Source organism: Zosterops lateralis (assembly GCF_965231275.1).
Source record: "Zosterops lateralis genome assembly, chromosome: Z".
Classification (NCBI taxonomy): domain Eukaryota; kingdom Metazoa; phylum Chordata; class Aves; order Passeriformes; family Zosteropidae; genus Zosterops; species Zosterops lateralis.
Window position 1 is genome coordinate 51,165,545 of NC_139800.1, and position 18,282 is coordinate 51,183,826.

Below are 18,282 nucleotides of genomic sequence, written 5' to 3' on the forward strand. Positions count from 1 at the left end.
ATCTACTTGATTCCACCTCCAATGAAGGTTTTTTCTGATGTTTGAAGTAAACAAAGCTGTAACTCCTTATATTCTTTGTATTCTGTCAGTGTCTAGAGTTCTACCACAGGAGCAACAGATCATAAACTTGAGTAGACTTATAACTTGAAGATTGAAACTGAGAGTGTGAGAGTAAAGAAATGGTGAAAATCATCTTTATTCTCTCTCCTTTCACTTTTTAGCTTAAGAAACACAGTAATGGATAATGTCCCCATGTACCAAGTACTTGCTAAAAAACTCCTCCCTGAATTTTGGCCTTTGAAAGCACTCAAGTCTTTCTTTGCAGAGAAATTTTCACTTTGGAGCAAATTTGATCTTTATTTTCTCTAACATTTTACATAATATCTGAAATACCTGACATTAATAGGTATTAATAGGTATTAAGTGCTTTCTACTAGCAAACGTTTCTCTCTCAGTTTCATTTGATGATGAAACAACTTTTGACATCAATTACTTGATTTGTCACTTGTGCTTTCAAAAATATGCATGAAAATAAATTTCAAAAATTATCTATATAGGCATGAATTTAGTTTTTATATACGCATTAATTAACCAACATGTTTTGAAATTAGCACCTGAAAGTGAAAATAATGATCATGCTGTAAATGGTCACTTAAAGAACATTTGTAGACCTGGAAGTGAAGAAGCAGACACCTGACATCAGAATGAAATGGATTGCATTGAAAGATTTTGTCTTTTCTCAGATTCTAACTTTTTTTATAATTATATGGATGCTGAATTTTTACTAAAATACTGCAGATTTTTTTTCCTTATTTTATTTACAGATGATGTCTTGAGGCTCTTGTTGAAACACTAAGAATATCTTGGCTTTCATGACACAGTCGTTGGGAAGATTACCTCATTTTTTTATATATGTCCAACTGCACTCTTATGAAATGCATTAAATCTGAAAGATATTCCTGCTGAAAAAAAAGCGAGAAAGAGGCAACTGGTGTAAATGCATCCTTTGCTGGTATAAGGAAAATCAGTGATATTTAAGGCATGAAATTCTCTATCAATCAGCATCTTATAGGTGATTCTCAAGATATTCCCTTTAGAGACCTAAGGTGGTATTTTGGTTGGCTTAATAAAGCTGTCTTGAAAAATAATTCCATCAAGTTCAAATTTTAGCCCAGAGAATCTTTGGCTCTGTTTGAACTGCTTTATGAGAGACCTGAACACAGAAGACCCACTAAATGGTACAATGGTCCTCCAAAAACAAAAATAAAATCCCTATTTGCAAATATTCTTCACAACGCCCTTATTTTTCATCCTTCATAAAATCATATTTAGATCATATATATTGTAGCAAAACCATGGTAACTATACAAATATTACTATAAAATCATGGCCAAAATGTTGTATTTCAAGATAATCTTTGTTGGTGTGTTTATGAGAAGTTTATTGCAATTATTTATGTATTATAAATACAAATAAACCATACTACAGATTTATCTCAGTATCTCTAATATAACCCAAATTTATTAATGGACTTATATATTTTATAGTTTCTTCTGCATGAATGTAACAGTGTTATTTTCTAACTACTCAGATTTTAAGCATTTTGACTCAAGGCTGTTGGCATTTGTATCCAATTGTCAATTGGATTTCTTACCAGACTTGAGAAAATGTTCAAATCATTGCACTACATTTAGCCTTTTGGGTTTTTTTCAGAAGAAATTTGTCACTTTTACTGGTACTTGATAAAAGGCTTCTTTATTCCCAATGAGTTTTAATATTTGTTAGACCATTTGGACCAGGCACAAGAGGTTTGAATATGCTCACAGAAGTGAATAATTATTTTAAAAATACACTACCAAAACCTTGACTTTTTAAGCATCTAAAAAAGTATGAGTATGGAGAATTTTGATTTCCTTCTCTTACTGAGACCAATGATGACATCAGTGAATATTTCAGTAGTTCTGATTTTGATCCTTGCTGAAGCACACAGGTTCTAAATAGTGAAACAGAATATAAGAAGTAACCCTTGTTGAACTTACTTGTTTATTTTTTTCCTGGTTGGTTTGATGACCTGTAGTTGACATGTTCCAATTAGGTAAAGATAAAAGATCATGAAAGCCTAACAGCAGGTCTCAAGTAGCATAGAAAAAAATGAATTAATTATTTTTCCAATAATAGCTCTAATTTTTTTTTATGAGAGCTATATAAGATGAAACTTTTGATTTAGAAAGTTTAAATATTCATCATACATCAGGCAGCTTCTTCATGTCTGGAAATAAAACATGTTTCTTGCAAACATAAATTTAGCTGTTTGTCTTACAACATTTTACAATACTGCCCAATTAGTTGTGCTACGTTCTCCCAGTTGCTAGGTGAAAACTTTACCTTCATTAGGTTTATATTACAATTCCAACAGTCTGCTAGGGAACAGAGATTTGGGTTTACAGTATGATCAAAGTTGTTAATGTTACCCACCTGTTTCAGTGCTGCAATATTCACTCGGTTTAACGAAATTAAGGTTGTGATGGGAAGTCAAAAAGATCATACAGTGTACCACGGATTATATAGGACATGTAAACCAAATACTCTGTTTCTCTCTCTCTTTTTTTTTTTTTTTTTTTTTTTTTTTTTTTTTTTTTTTAATGTGTTTATCCTCCATTTAGATCTTTCAACTATCTGTAAGATAATGGTAATGATATATTTAAACAGATGTTTGGAGCACAAGGTTCTACTATTTCAGTGTTTTTACTTTGCTGAAGACTAGTATACAGTGTTGGCTTGTTTCTACAAGATAACCTTGAAAAATCTTAACACCCTTGTTTGGTAGATCTCACCTATTTTTGCATTTAGAGCATTTAGTAAGGTTAGGCTGCCTAAGTCAGCGGTCTTGACTGATAATTCAGTGACTACCATTGACACTTTAAGATGATGTAAGACCAACACCAAAATGCGCAGGTAACCAAGAAAATATGCCCTACATGAAAGTAAATTACACGTCTTTCTTTCCTCTCTAAGACAGACAGACTTGACATTTGCAATAATACACAAGTTGCAAACAGATAGTTATTAAAAATGAATCTCTCCATTAAAATGCCTTTGTGACTAATTGGAAGAAACCCTTGCCTACAGTGCCATAAATCTTACTGCTAACACTAAACCCTTTTAATTATGGGTTAGACTAACAAAACATGATAAAATTTATGTGCAAATCAGACTAATGTGATTTTTTTTTTTAATTCCATCTTTGGCATGGAACTAAATAACAAATCTCTAAAGGAATATAAATGATCAAGTAGGTGAAAATAATATACTGTTCTTCTGAGTATCCCTATTCTATATAGTTGTGGGTGATCTGCTTCTGCTGATTCAGAAAACAAAGAAATTAAAATAAAATCTAGGTGTCTGCAACTACCCACTATCAAGTCACTTAGCAATACAGTTCATTTGTGATTTCATTTAAATTCCCTATGAGAATTTCCTTTTTATTTTTAATTTTCTCCCCTTCTTTTCTGTTGTTGCAGCAGATGATCCAATCCTGCTGCTTTAAATAAATAGGTATGTGACTATAATTCAGAAAGATTTAAGAAAACTGTGACCACACTGTCTTTATTTTGAACGTATCTATACAAACTGCAATCAGAAATATTTCTGCTAGTATGTGACTGGTAGCAGTATTTTAATTACTAGAATCTTTAAATTTTAAAGGAAATGAGAATTTAGATGACAAATTTTTTTTTTCAGTTTTGAGTTAGATTTCTACACACCTTCACAATGTGGTCCTGTGTGTTGAAGTGTGTTTCTAAAATCCATGAAACAAGTTATTGATGGTTTCAATTGTTTTCAGTCCTCATCTGTTCTTTGACTCAAAACTCTGTTGTTTAGCATTCTGTTTTTATGAGCAGTAGGTAATGAAGATTAGGTAGATCACTGCTTCAGAGGATGCTTGAAAAACTTTATATCAAGCATTATCTCTGGTCTAGGAGTGTTATTTGTTAGGAATGATCTCTGAAATTAACAGTTTCTGGAGACAACATTTATATATTTAAGCCAAAGTTCAGTCATATTTTTATCCAAAAAAAATTATTTTGTTAACTGTGTTTTTGAAACTAATGATCCCTTACAATCTCAAATAATAGAAGTTAATGAAAAAAAACCCCATAATCTCTAAGGAATTTTCCTGTGTTTGAAGAACATTTCAGAGATAAATAACTTCCTTACTAGAATTGTATGAAAAGTAGCCTGATGATAAAGCAAAATACATATACCTAAAGGAGTTTATGGGAATTAGAGCTTTATCCCACTGAAGATCAGTGAAATAAATTGCTAATGATAATAACACTTTAAAAATGCTAGTACTGCATGGAGAATGCTTAACTGTGAGTATGTATTTATCTCACAAGGAAAACAACACTTACACATTAAATGGGTGAAATACTGGTGATGAGAAAATTATTGAAATGCATGCCTTAGAGAGAGAAGAGTTTGTATAAAAAGTTAGTAATGATACTGAAATATTATTGGGAAAAGGTCTAATGTAATTGGGAGCTAAATGAGAAGCTAAGCATCACTGAATCCATCAATGACAGGGCTAGGGTCAATCCACCCAAAACCCTAAAGTAATTGGAAATTCACCCTAAAGTAATTGGTTACTGACATGTCTAGATTCAATCAAAAGTCAATAAGCCAGAAATACTAGTCCCCATCTTCATCTGTGTGAAATAGTGCCATCAATTTTAGAGGACATATGAAATTTAGTATGTGAAGGGACTACAAAGGAAGGTGAATATTCTTTTATCAAATGGGAATGATCTTTTGTTTTCTTCTGCATCACCAGTTCAGACAGTATGTTTTCAGTACCCTTCAGTACCTTAGAGCAAGCACAGGATTATATGCATTTAAGGTTTTAGCATGCTACATAACCTGATCTCTTTCTGCAGCAAGGTGGATTTAGTGGATGATGGGAAGGCTGTGGATATTTTTTACCTAGACTTTAATAAAACCTTTGACCCTGTTTTCCAAAACATTGTCCTGGAGAAACTAGTAGGTCGTGGTTTTAACATGTGCACTCTTGACTGTATAAAAAACTAGTTGGATGGCCTAGCCCTCAGAGTGATAGGGAATGAAGAAACATCCAGTTGGTGTCTGGTCACTAGTGGGGATTCTACAGGATTCTACAGTGTTGGGGTCAGCCCTTTTTAATATCTTCATCAATGACCTGGATGAGGTGATGGAGTGCACCCTCAGTCAGTTTGCAGATTACAGTTTGGCAGTAGTGTTGATCTGCTGGAGGGTAGGAAGGCTCTGCAGAGAGACCTGGACAGGCTGGATCCAAGAACAGAGGCCAATTGGATGAAGTTCAGCAAAGGCCAAGATCTTGTTCTTGTGTCACAACAATCCCGTGCAGCACTACCCACTAGGGCAGAGTGGATGGAAAGTGGTCCAGTGGAACAGGACCTGGGAATGCTAGTTGGGATCCGGCTGGTTGTGATCCAGCTGTGTGCATAGGTGGTCAAGAAGGCAACAGTAGCCTGGTCTTCAGCAATAGTGTGGCCAACAGGACCAGGATAACCCTCTGTGCTTGGCACTGCTAAGGCCACACCTTTTTCTGTGTCCAGTTCTGAGCCCCTCACTACAAGCAGACATTGAGGTGGTGGAGTGAGTCCAGAGAAGAATAATGGCGATGATCTGGAACACAAGTCTTACGTGCAGTGGCTGAGAAAGTTTAGTCTGGAGAAAAGGAGATGCAGGGATGACCTTATCAGTCTCTACGACTTCCTGAAAGGAGGCTGAACCAAAGTGGAGTTTGTCTCTTCTCCCAGGTAACCAGTGACAGAAGGAGAGAACATGGTCTCAAGATGCACCAGGGAATACTAAGTTTGGACTTAATTCAGGAAGAATTTCTTCATGGAAAGGGTTGTCAAGCCTTGTAACAGGCTGCCCAGGGAAGCAGTGGAGTCACCATTCCTGGTAGTGTTCAAGAAATGACTGGACGTGGCACTTAGTGGGTGTCCTTGACAAGGTTGTCCTGGTTGGTTAAACATTGGACTTGATGATCTCAAAGGTCCTTTTCGATTTTAATGAATCTGTGATTCTCTGATTCTGTGACTAACAAATTCTAAGCAGCAGTAATTTAAAGCCATACACACTACAAGATTAGATCACTATGGTTGGGTGAAGAATTTTTTTTCATCCGTCAGTTCCTTTTCACCATTTTACTGAAGAAAAGAGAAAGACATCATTCCAGGTTCTGGTAAGTAATATGAAGCTTCCTTCATTCTCTGTCTAAAACTCTGTATAACAGGTGTCATACTCATTTCATAGGGACTCTAAGAACATGATTAAAGTGAGCTAATCCTAGGACTTTTCAGAAGAACTAGAAAACAACAACATATGCAAAGGCAACATAGAAATGTATTGCTAGCTGCAATGGAGAAAGAACTCACATGTGAAGAAATGCTCCAACCCATACTGTTAATGGAAACATTGTTAGAAACTACAGCTTTCCAACTATTTAGGTCAGTAAAGAAAACTTCCAGAGTCCCTGACCTTTTTTGGACTCAGCTTCTGTTTACAATATTGAACACAATTGCATGACATCCACCTTAAGAAGAATTGACTTCCTATAGAAAGGGCACACATGCCAGGGATCATTTCTCGAGGCATTGAGCAGATAAACAGTGAAATTGTGGGACACTTTGTCACAGAAAGATCAAATATAAGAGCTGGATTACACATTAGACACTGATAGTGTAACATGGAAAGTAGCATATAAAACCATTTTCAGATAGAATAAAGATCAAGAAAAAAAGATATGTGCTCACAGACAACAGTAGACTAGATCTAGAGATCCTTACAAGCCTGCTTCTTTGTTGTCATTAAGTAGTTATTCACTTTCAAGCTATGCATCCTCTGTCAGAAGGAACAACTATTACAGAAAAGAAATGTTATCTGTGAAGGATAACCCATTTATGGTTTCTAGCTCAGTGAGGATAGATATCTTTGTAAAACAGATTAAAACATCAAGAATGTTGTATTCTTTACATACTTTTTTGTGAACTCTTAATAATAAATCACTGTTTCTGCTATCTAACACATTCAAAATTGCATAATATTTCTCAGATGCAGCAAATAAGTTTAGTGGGGTAACACAGAATGACAACTGACATATTTTTGAAATATGGAAAGCTGAACCCAGCCACTGAACAAGTACAGCAGGCTACAAAATGTCCTGCTTTGAACCGAATTAGTTATGCACAAGAGAAACGAACAAACAAAACCAACCAACCAACCAAAATTTAACACACCCCCCCCCCCAGCTGTGATGAATATCCTCCTAAATGTTGTCACCAGGCTTGGGTCTGAACTTAAGTAAAAACAAAACGTCCCAGGTCTGCTGACTTCTAATTTGCTAAGTCTAGGAATGAGAAGAGACAGCAGCATGTAAAACTAAGTACTGGAGAAAAAAAAAAAAAGTGTGAATAAGGTCATGAAACAAAACCAAAACCAAAACCAAACCAAACCAAACCAAACCGAAACAAAAAAACCCACCTCGAAACAGAGGTAATTTGACCTTCTACCAATAGTGTTAGTTTTCAAATTTTGCCAAATAATTATGACTGGATTACATGGTTCAGGAGGGTTTTTCTGCCCATGTGTGGAACTGAAAATTATACTGTTGCAGTGCATTTTGAGTTTTCTAAAATTCTGTATGGTTTTTATTATTGAGTTTTTGTAATAGTTCATTCCTACCCCCATCCCCCTTTTCCTAAGCCCTGTTGTTATCCCCTCAATAGGCCTCTCCCTCCCTATTGTACCCTCTATTGTATCTTATCTATTGACACACCCTGCTACCTGACAGCTCTGGCAAAGCCTCATGGCTCAGCCAAGGCTGCAGGTATCCCCCCCATCCCTTTTGCCCCAAAATGGCAATGTCAATGCCCCCTGTATCTAAGTCATTCCCCCTCATTTCCATCAGTAACACCCCTGTACTTAAGGGGACATAAGAGCCCAAATCCTGACTCATGCTCTCACACCCTAGGCTTCACCCTAATAAACACCTTCCTAATTACCGCCAAGTGTGAGCTGCTCCTTCTTCAAGCCAAGAGCATGTTTCGGTCTGAAATCTGGACCCAAAAGAAAAACTAATTTATATGGTATCTGAAGAGCAGGGCTGGCCAGGAAACCAGCACGGAAGAACCATATTATACAACAATATTGTTACACTATACACTTTTCATGAGGTTGAACAGAATAGAGTTTTGCACTGCTTTGAAAGGAAAAGTTGACTGTCATGTTTTAATGTGAGTTACAGCATGTCTGTACAGCAAAGTGTATTCTTTACAGTACAGTCATGAGAACCATCAAAAAAAAGGTTCTATTATAGTTTCTTACCTGACAAAGTGCATGACTAGATTGTTGATTACCATCTTAATTAATGTTCTTGTTATTTCTACTGCTGGTGCAATTGTCTTGTTGCATCAGTCAGCAGAAATGACAGAGACATCATCTCACAGATTTATTGTGGTTTCAACTCCTACACAAAGGCATAGTTTAAAATGTTTGAGACTATGGCTGTAATTAAATTGTGGCTCAGATTAAAATAGAATCTTGTTGACTGTGAGAGACAATAGCAAGTTATCTGAACTAAGTCAATTAAACATGTCTCAGTATTCATTCAGAGGAAAATGTTCATATTTTAAGATAAACTCTATGACTACGGACTGCCACATAAAAATTATAATAGATTTGTTGATGTTTTTATTTCCTCTGCCTGCCTTTTCTTGTGTCTGCTTCTCCTGCTATGTTATATGGTATCCTGACAGCCATTTCATTTCAAATTTGTATTTCCATTTTAAACTTATCAGTATTTTGAATTTGAAAATAAAGTTACTCTTTATTTGAGAAAATGGGAAATACAGCAATTTTGTCATGAAGGTAAAGGAAGAAAAGGCAGAGAAAAATATAAATTTTCCCCATAGAAGAGTTTTTGTATCTTTTGAAAGCACATATATTGTTTCCTGTGTACCACAAAGATGGCTTTTTAAAAATGAAAATTAATTTTTTTGTTACCATTTCCTTACTATAGTAAGCTATAATCTTCATAATAATCAGACTTCTTTTGATAATAAATTATAGGGATAACTCGTTATTTATATCAAGTTTTAGGAGCTGCTCCTGTAAATATAGATGTAAATAATTTTGTTAATAGAAAATATAAGTGCATTTTGTAAAAGCAGTGCTCTGCCAAATGTATATTTTTCCTATTATATAAATGTGTGTTCAGAATACATACTTTACAGATAACATGTATTGTCCGAATTTATAAGCCTTGTTTTTAAATTTTTTCTATAATGTGATCTAGTAATGAAATACATTTTATTAGCCTCTGTGGAACACAATTTACTTATGTCACAACCCAAAATGCAGCAAACACATCAAGGTGAAAAAAACCTAATGAGAATACCTGGTGGCATTCTTAATTTGTTTTGTTTTGTTGGAATACAACCTGAAACACTCTACTATATTATGTGATCAATTTCGTGACAAATCCCCGCTTTTGAAATATCTAGACAATGTGTTACATTTTTTCCTCTCTTTATCTCCAAGTATTATGACCTGCAGTACTAGGCAGCAGGGCAGCAGGACCAAATAGCCACATTCTATGAAGTAAATCTATACATGGCAGCAAGTCAGTTGCATCCCACGCTCCATTGTCCTGCTCCACATATGCACTGATAAATTTTACAGCATAGTGTGGGAGGTCTAAGATTTCCTGAGCACCTGAATGTTCACGAGGATATTTTCCTACCTGAAATTCTCTAGACAGGAACTGTAGAGTGCTAGCACAATACTACAGAATGTTTCATCCCATCTGTGATCACAGCACAGCTGTTAAGATGGGCCCTCATGCACAACTTATACAGAGGAAATTCTTTCTGGTCCTAGGATGGGTCAGTCTGCACTGTGTAGCTAAACCTGGGAAACCTCTCAGCTCCTCTCCTGGACATACTGTTTCAGTATTGGAAATTGTTTCACCTAATGTCAAACCTGGCCTGTTCAATCTGCAATTCGTGGTGGGTATCTCTTGCTGTATGATCTACCAACAGCAAGTAGAGTCTGCCTTGGATTTGTCCTTTTCAAGTAGCCATAGAATGGTATCTTGTCTTATCCTTTAGCCTATACTTCACTTGTCAACACCCACCAATCTCTGTAGGAATTATTCAGATAGCAGGGTAATAACATCACCAAGAAGGAGAGCAACTGCTAGGCAAGTCAGAAATGCAACCAAATGTACAGAATACTAATGAGCAAACTAAACTTTGCTGGAAATGCAGGTGTGCAATACTGTCTTTTGTATCACAAGTTTCCACATGTTAAAGCAAGGACACATTAATTATATATGTATATTTTATAACGTTAAGTGTATTTTCAGAATTATACTCTGGAAAACTTTCCGTAAGAAAGAGTAACATGGAGACACCAGCCTGGCACAGAATCAGCCTAAGTCCGGGGGAATGGAATAATTTTTACCCTGTGAGTGGCTCCTGATCTGCATCAAGCTACCCTCCACTGCCATCAATGCACTGGGCCCAGTGTCATCCAAATAAAGAAAGAAAATTCCATAAATTCCATAAATGAGTTCTACATGTTAAACTGCTATCTTTTGAAAATTTGGTCCCTAGGACTGAAGAGTACCACTGAGTGAAAACCAGGTCATTGCAGGAGCAGAAGGTGGTGTTTACAGCTTTGGGATAGACTTTAGGCACATATTCATAATCTTCCCTTGTGGCAATTTCTCACATTTTTCTAAATACTAAGTTTATTGCCACTAAAAATTCAAGAGCATTATGAGACAAACTACTGAGTCTCACATTCAATCAGCCATTTGTCAGTAGTGTTAGTCAGATAAATAACTTGAAAGGGCTGTGATGAGCACTTTCTCCCCACCCCAGAGGTAGTCTATTAAATATATTCGCTTTCTTTGAATTGACCTTTTGGTTTTTATATATTATTATAAAATACGCAAAATATATCTTTCATAATCCTCAGATGTCTCTTAATTGTAGTGTTTCAAAGGATTTTTTTTTTGTGAAATGTATGCAACTTAACAGTGCTTTCAGTGATCTCTGATATTTTGGCACCTGTTGTTTCATTTGTTCTCCCCTTTGAATTGTCTAGGCTCTGAAATGTAATAATTATTTCTGTTGTAGATGAGTCACTTGCCACTGTCTTGGTTTAGACAGACAGGTGTCTGCCAGGGAAGATTGGAGTCTCCCTTGGAATGGAGAATGTAAGCCCCTCCCCTCCCCCTCCCTCCCCCCCTGCCCCTGCTGTTCCAAATTATTATAAATTTGCAAGTAAAAGGCTGTCAGGCAAAGCTTTTGGGAATAGCTATAGCAGTTCTTTACTAGGGATATTAAAAATACAATGTTGTAGCACAAAAGAGCAAACAAGGAATCCCAGAAAACCCTGACAGAGCCAGAAATACAACCTGACACCCTGTTGGTAGGATGTTGGAAACAGTCCAAAGTCAGCCCTCTTGGATTGGCAGATGGGGTCCTGTTGGAAGCAGAGATGGTCCTGTAGAGAAAAGGGTCCAGAGATGGATCCAGTCTTCCTTTGGGAGTCCTGTGGGAACACTGGACAACTGGTGACATTTGTGACTCCTTTTTATCTAGGTGCAAATGGATTGGTTCCTCCTCCCTGGGTGGAGCATCTCACAATAGGATGATGAAATGTGTCATGCCATTGGTGAGCTTTAATGGCCCATTATCAGAAGATATTCCCATGGGGCTAATGGGAGGGTGAGCAGAGATAAGGAACAATGTCCCACCTGGCTTAACAGCTGGCTTGTTATCAAAAAGGCAGCCACCTCCTCCCTCCTGGAGTTATAACAGGTAAAGAAAAAACACCTCCCCAATCGGGTTTCGTTACCTAAGCCAAGACAGCCACAAAGTGCTTTTTCTAAGTTTCTTCCATGGAGAATTACCTTGTTTCCAATCAGGGGATTGGGCAACTAGATATTTTAAAATAACTAGATTTTTTAAAACCATCTGGATTTTCTGGTAACTAGTTAATTTAGAATTCTAAGCATATCTCAGTAAGGATTAGGCTAGAAAAGGTTAGCACTGAAGAACAATATTGTCAGATTGTATATCCATAACCCAACCATTTGATTTTGCATACATCTGATTTCTATCTTAGATTGATTCTGTTTTGCTTTTGATAAACACTCATTCTCATTGCAAAGATTTGGTCTTCACTTATCTTCTCTGATTGTTTCATAAAGATTTTACATTTACAATCACAAAATGATTTAGTTTGGTCTTTTTTCAAAAACAGGAAGCCAAGCGTTTTCAAGCTGTTCTTAAATAAATATATTAAATATAAATATATTAAATAACCTGTGTTCAAGTACTGAAGTTTTGTATCAGGCTAACGGGTGAACCTCAAATTTCCTCAAATATGATTTATCAATAGTTTAGTTTTGGAAGTTTATTATAAAGGCAAATTATTTTTGTCATTTTTTTTTTTTAATACACTTGATTATCTAGTCACTCAGGGGAAATTGTGTGTTTTAGCTAAGTGACAAGAAAAGAAAGACATCTTGTTTTCCTCTGTCTCCAAGACATCCAGGTACTAGACTAGAGCGGTCAAGTGAAGCAGGGCTTTTATAGTCAAGCCTAATTCATGAGGATGGGATTTGTGGTTAGGTTACACTCAGTCAGCCACATGGCAGTTTTTTGGTAAGACAAGTCATCACAGCAACTGGTTTGAGTCATTTGTCTTTCTACACTTGAGCCTGGATTCATTTGGGGGGGTGATGTGATTTCTGCACAAAGTTGATGCTTCCATCTGTATGGGTATTATGGTTAAATAGAATGTATTTATTGAAAAAGAATGATGTAATAGCAGTGTATAGACACAACTATTTCTTTAGTTGCTTTGTTATCACTCCTTGGACTCATACAACCCACAAGTGATACTCTTGTAAGCTATTTGGTTCCATCAAGATACTTAAAATGTGATCTCAGAAGTGCTGTTCTATTCTCAGATGGCCCTGTGGTGCTGCGATTTCTCTCCCTAGCTACAGCTTAGATATAAGTTTGATAAGTTAGATACATTTAGTTTGAACACAAAGACGAAGCAAGACAGGCACCCTGGTGCTTCAGGGGTTTCTGTTACTGGGACCAAATCTGCAAACTGGTCTGTTTATCTAAATGAATACACAAGTTTCCGATGGCCTGTTGGACCTGAAACGTGCCTAGTGGTTGATGGTGATGTGAGACTGCATACTCAGTATCATAGCTTATAAAATGGAGTGGATGAGCCCTGTGGTCAGGGGAAAAAAAGCTGACATGATCTGTGGAATGGTATTTGGACTTTACTCTTTAAGGAGGGTCAGATGGTTATCCTTATGCACATACAAGAAAGGCCTCAAAATCAAAAATATACAAGATAAAAAACAATCTTGATAACTCTGCCTTAGCCCTAATAGGTGGGTGGACTGTTCTAACTCAAAGTGCTAGGACACAAATGCTGAACATCATGAAGTTATCTGTACATGTTTAATGAGTGCTATGAGTAGGATACTAAATTTTAATAATTTATGGAAAAGATTAGGTGACAGGTCATGAATGTTTTTCAAGCTGAAGTGTAATCATGCTGGCAAGTATACACAACGATATGTATGAGCAAGGAAGATATAGAAAAGTAGAATTCATTCATTTAAAAAATTGCTCATATTCACTTTTCATGGAGTGTGACCTTCAAAATTCAGTGTGTAAACCAGAGAATCACTACAGAGAGATTGGGCATAGCATGTAGTCTGAATACTCGAATGTCCAAAGGGAAGAAGCTGTTTTCCATAGAAATATGGAATTGCTACTTCATGACTGTAGTGGTTTGAACTTGATTGGAAGCCAGTTGCCCATCAAAGGCACTCTATTACTCCTTTCCTTTCCAGGGCAGGAGAAAGAATGTAGAACAAAAATCTTGTGGATCAAGGTAAAGACAAGAAGGTCATTCAACTGTTGCTGTTATGGGCAAAATAGGCTCAACTCAGAGAAATTAGTTCAACTTCTTATCATTCAGATCAGAATAGGCTAATGAGAAGCAAATCCAACACTTAAAAACACATTCAATTCATCCCTCCCTCCTTCCTGGGCTTGACTTTACTCCAAATTTACTCTAGCTCCTTGTTCCCATGCTCAGAAGGGGGATGGGGAGTGCAGGCTGCAACCCTGTGCCCAACATGGGGTCCTGTGTCCACAGGTCCATCTTAATCCATAAGTTCCTAACTGACACCAGGGCAAAGCTCTGTCTATTTCCAATGGTAACTTACAGAAAGGGTCACTCACCCACCTCACTTTGCCGTACTCTGCTGTCTAAAGCTCACATATCCCTCCAAAGCAACATTTCAGGCACTACCTACTTTTTTTTGGGGGGAGTGCCAGGAAACTTTGATTTGAGCATTGGTTGAAAAGCCATATATGCCTTACATGCTGGTATGCTTGGATGTTTCTATTATGTTTGAATTGTGACCTTAAACTAAGATGCAGAATTGATTTGAGAAAAAATATCTTTAAGACTAAAGGCCAGACTGATCACAATCATGAAGTTTTTAAAGATTTTGTTGTGAAAAGTTTGTAATTTTATGCATTCTTTTAACTCGAATATAACGAATCTAAAATTTTAAGGTTTTTATAAACAGTGGAAACTGTGAAAAAAATAAAAAAGGTTTTCTTTGAAGCTTTGGGTCCTATATGTAAAGGGTGTTTATTCTATATGAAAATTTCAGCAAGTTAAGGCACAAAATGCAGTCTCTCGTAGTGTATGTGTAAAATATGGGATATGAACAATTGCTTAAATTTTGTATGGATCATTACACAGAAGCTATGGGTAAATATGTTTACTGTCTGCAGTTTTCTGTAAGCTGTTCTATGAGTAAATTCAATAGATTCAGCCAGAAAATATGTAAGTTAGAATGATTTTGAAAAATTACTTCTCCAGAACAATAGGCAATTTCACTGTCTCATTTAAAGAACAGTCAGCAGCTTGTGTCCATTATGCAAAACAGTCAAAAAGTTGGCTTCTTTACCAAATAGGTTCTAAAATAACTTATTTAGCAAACAATATTAGAAGATTTCATTTGCTCAGTTTGCAAAATCATCTACAATGTGTAGTTTAAAGGTGTTTTTAAATATTCTGGTAGAAATAATATGAATCTCTGATAATTTCCTAAAGGGAACATGGTACCATATCTGCTGAATCACCACAATATTTAATTTTTTAATAAAGTAATGTTTATGATTTATTTCTTTCTTATGTTCTATATAATAGTCTTTGGGTTGCATCAACTATCAATTTCCCTAGTGTTTTTAATTTCTACTGTTTATCTGTGCACATTATGTCAGATATTACATAGGAATTTGCATATCGGTATTACTGCTTTTTTGCTACTGACTGCAGAGACATAGAAATGTTGCACACATTTGCTTTCCTCCAACTTTCAATCAAATTATTCTTTCTTATGTATTGCTACTCAGCAGCAAGGCAGGGTAACATTTTAAAGTCCTAAGTGATGAAAAGATCAAGGCAGATATGCAGCTTTATTAGAGACAGAGGAGAGGTGGGGAACAGGCTAGGGACATAAGCACATCTGTAGGTATAGAGTTAAGGGATGTTCCCCTTCACTTGCACAGACCATGTCAATCTGTGCTGGCAGGGCTGCTCTTACAACTACAGATGTCCAGCAGCAGTCTGATCCTATCCTTACCATGCTAACTCTAAAATGTTGATGGGGAACCTTCATTAGAAAAGATGTGTCAGTTGCCTTCTGTGGGTAGCTGCAGCTGGGGGCTTCTCGGAGCAGGTATGCACAGAGGACACAAAAAGACATTTGTCAGAAGTGCCTTCTGCCGGGTGGCACTCTTCTCCACTTGCAGCTCAGCTGAGTGACATGATCTTTTCTCTCCAAAGTGTTTCCACTGATGGATCTTTTCCTTTTTTCATCCAGTTGATTAGTCCGATTAAAAAAAAATAAAGTAGACTTTTAGAGTTGTTGAACAAATAAACCGCAGGGATACCAGCTCCATTAAGATTTGTACTAATTTGAAATTTTTTTTCTCCCATGAAACAAAGACAATAACAAGACTAAAAACTGTATTACAAAAGCTGCAGAGAAGACCACCACATCCTGAATAGGCCTCCTGACTGAAGCCTTATGTTGTTCGCTGATGAAGATAAGTAACAGGTCTGGGCTGGAGACATTCACAAAGCACAAGCTGAATACCTTCAAAGGGACCACAGCCCCGGGGCTCTCAGCTGCCAAACTCACTCAGACCCTCGATCCAAAGGCAGGGGAGGAGAGGTTTTGGCTGTGCTGGAAAAGCCTCTGCTCAGGGGCTCCGTGACCTCCCCTGCTCCCTGTGCAGAGGGGATGGGCTGAGGGGCCTTTCCCCTGGGAAAAGCTCACCACAGCAGAGGGGGTGTCATGGCCCACCAAAGGCCCCCAAAGGGTCCCCAGACCTGCCCCAGAGCTCTGCAGATGATGAAAAGCTCCTCAGGGCTGCAAGGGACAGTGTCAAACTGGGCCCCTGCAAGGAGGCACCTGGGCCTTCCCCCTGCCCAAAGCTGAATTAATCCACTGAACTCCACTCTCTTTATTAATCCACTGAACCCTGCACTCTTCGAAGTGTGGTGGTGACAGGGGCCCTCACCACTAAGGAACCAGAGATGGAGGGGAGCAACGCGGAATGTTGGGACCCCTGGATGGGTGACAGGCTTCCAGCTAATCTGTGTCACTCTCCCCCTGTTCCCCCCCCCACACCTCTTTTTCTATTTCTTTCCTTCTTTTCTCTTTCTTTCTCTTTGCCTCTTTTACTATTAACAACATCAAACCTCATTTGGTTATAATCATATTTTTTGGCTATATTTTGAACCTTCAAAGTTCTTCCCATTTTATACATAGAGACTCAATTTTTTTTGCTCTTCTGGGTTTAAAGTGGATAGTAACATGGTGATGTCCCAAGTACCCAGTTTTATCTGCTCAGATTCAGGGGGGAATCCTCAGTGCCTTTCCCGGGGGCAGGGAGTTTCACAGTAGAATGATACAAGCCTGTGAGTCATAGGATATTTTTGAAATCCTTGATGATCATTGCAGTTGCTTACTCAGCTTGTGCATTTCAGCTCCTTATGGCTGGTTAGCGGAGATGATCCCCTCAGGATGGGTAGGACTGTGCTGATTCTCCCTGGAGGGAGTTGCCAGGGCTGAATCATTGGTGTGAAGAAGAAAAACCCAAGGAAACCTTACCCTGCCTGGCAGGGTTTACCTCTTTTTCTTTATCTCATTTAACACCCAGCTTGCAGCCTGAGGTATCAGGTGTGCACTGAGCAGCTACTGTGAGCCACCCATCATAAAGGGTTTATCAGAAATGAAGTGGCAAGCAGCAGAATACACAGTTTGAGTTAAACACACGTAGTGCTAAATTTCTCCTGTAACCACTACAGAGGTGTACTCAAATACTCTGAAATGAAAACTTTCTTGGTCCTCCTGTTCATGGATCAAATTCAGTCTGCAGCATTTTTTTTTAAAGCTTTCCCACCCAGGGTTTTATTTGTGCATCATTAACTGAATTCTTGCTTTTTGAAAGAGGACAAAAGTGCTCTTATTAGCAAATTATTTAATCATTGCAAAAGGAGAAAAAGAATATTTTTTTAATGAAAAGTATTCCTAAGTTATGTTTTAATCACATATGTGATTAAATCAATTTAATCACTAATGTGATTTAATCACATAAGTTATGTTTTAATCACAATCCTGTAGATTGTGTTTTTCCAAATATGAAGAAAAGTCCTTTGTAGCAATTCTTGTGAAACTGCATAATTTGGAGCTTAAAGGCCAGGTTTGTTAGTCTGTTTTGATTTTGCTTATTCTTCTGATTTTAAAAATAATTACTAATATTCTACTGCAGTGATGTGAAAGACCTTAAACTTGGACATTAAAATTTCCACTCTTGTCAAAAAGGATAACAGGCTATCCATGGAGAACCCTAAACTAAGCTTAAATCTTCTTGCACACTTTTCTTTCACCTCTGAATTTCTGTTGATTGCAGGGAAGTTGTTGCTAATTATGAGCATGTCTGTAATTTTGACACTTGTCCATTGAAGGGGAAACTCAGTACTGAAGTAATCCAACTTACAGATGGTGGTTTGGGATATTACTGCCAGAACTCTTTGTCAATAAAAAAGCCTTTCCTCTCTGAGCTACAGCAGCATTGT

At 37.2% G+C, this 18,282-nt stretch overlaps 1 long non-coding RNA gene across 1 annotated transcript; it reads left to right on the forward strand.

Moving 5' to 3' along the window:
* Nucleotides 1-6,097: 6,097 nt before the first annotated feature.
* On the forward strand, nt 6,098-11,923 carry LOC310922468. Its single transcript, XR_014592432.1, has 5 exons — nt 6,098-6,250; nt 8,039-8,300; nt 9,946-10,073; nt 11,211-11,290; nt 11,679-11,923. It is a non-coding gene; the product is annotated as an uncharacterized lncRNA (long non-coding RNA).
* The last annotated feature ends 6,359 nt before the right edge of the window (nt 11,924-18,282 follow it).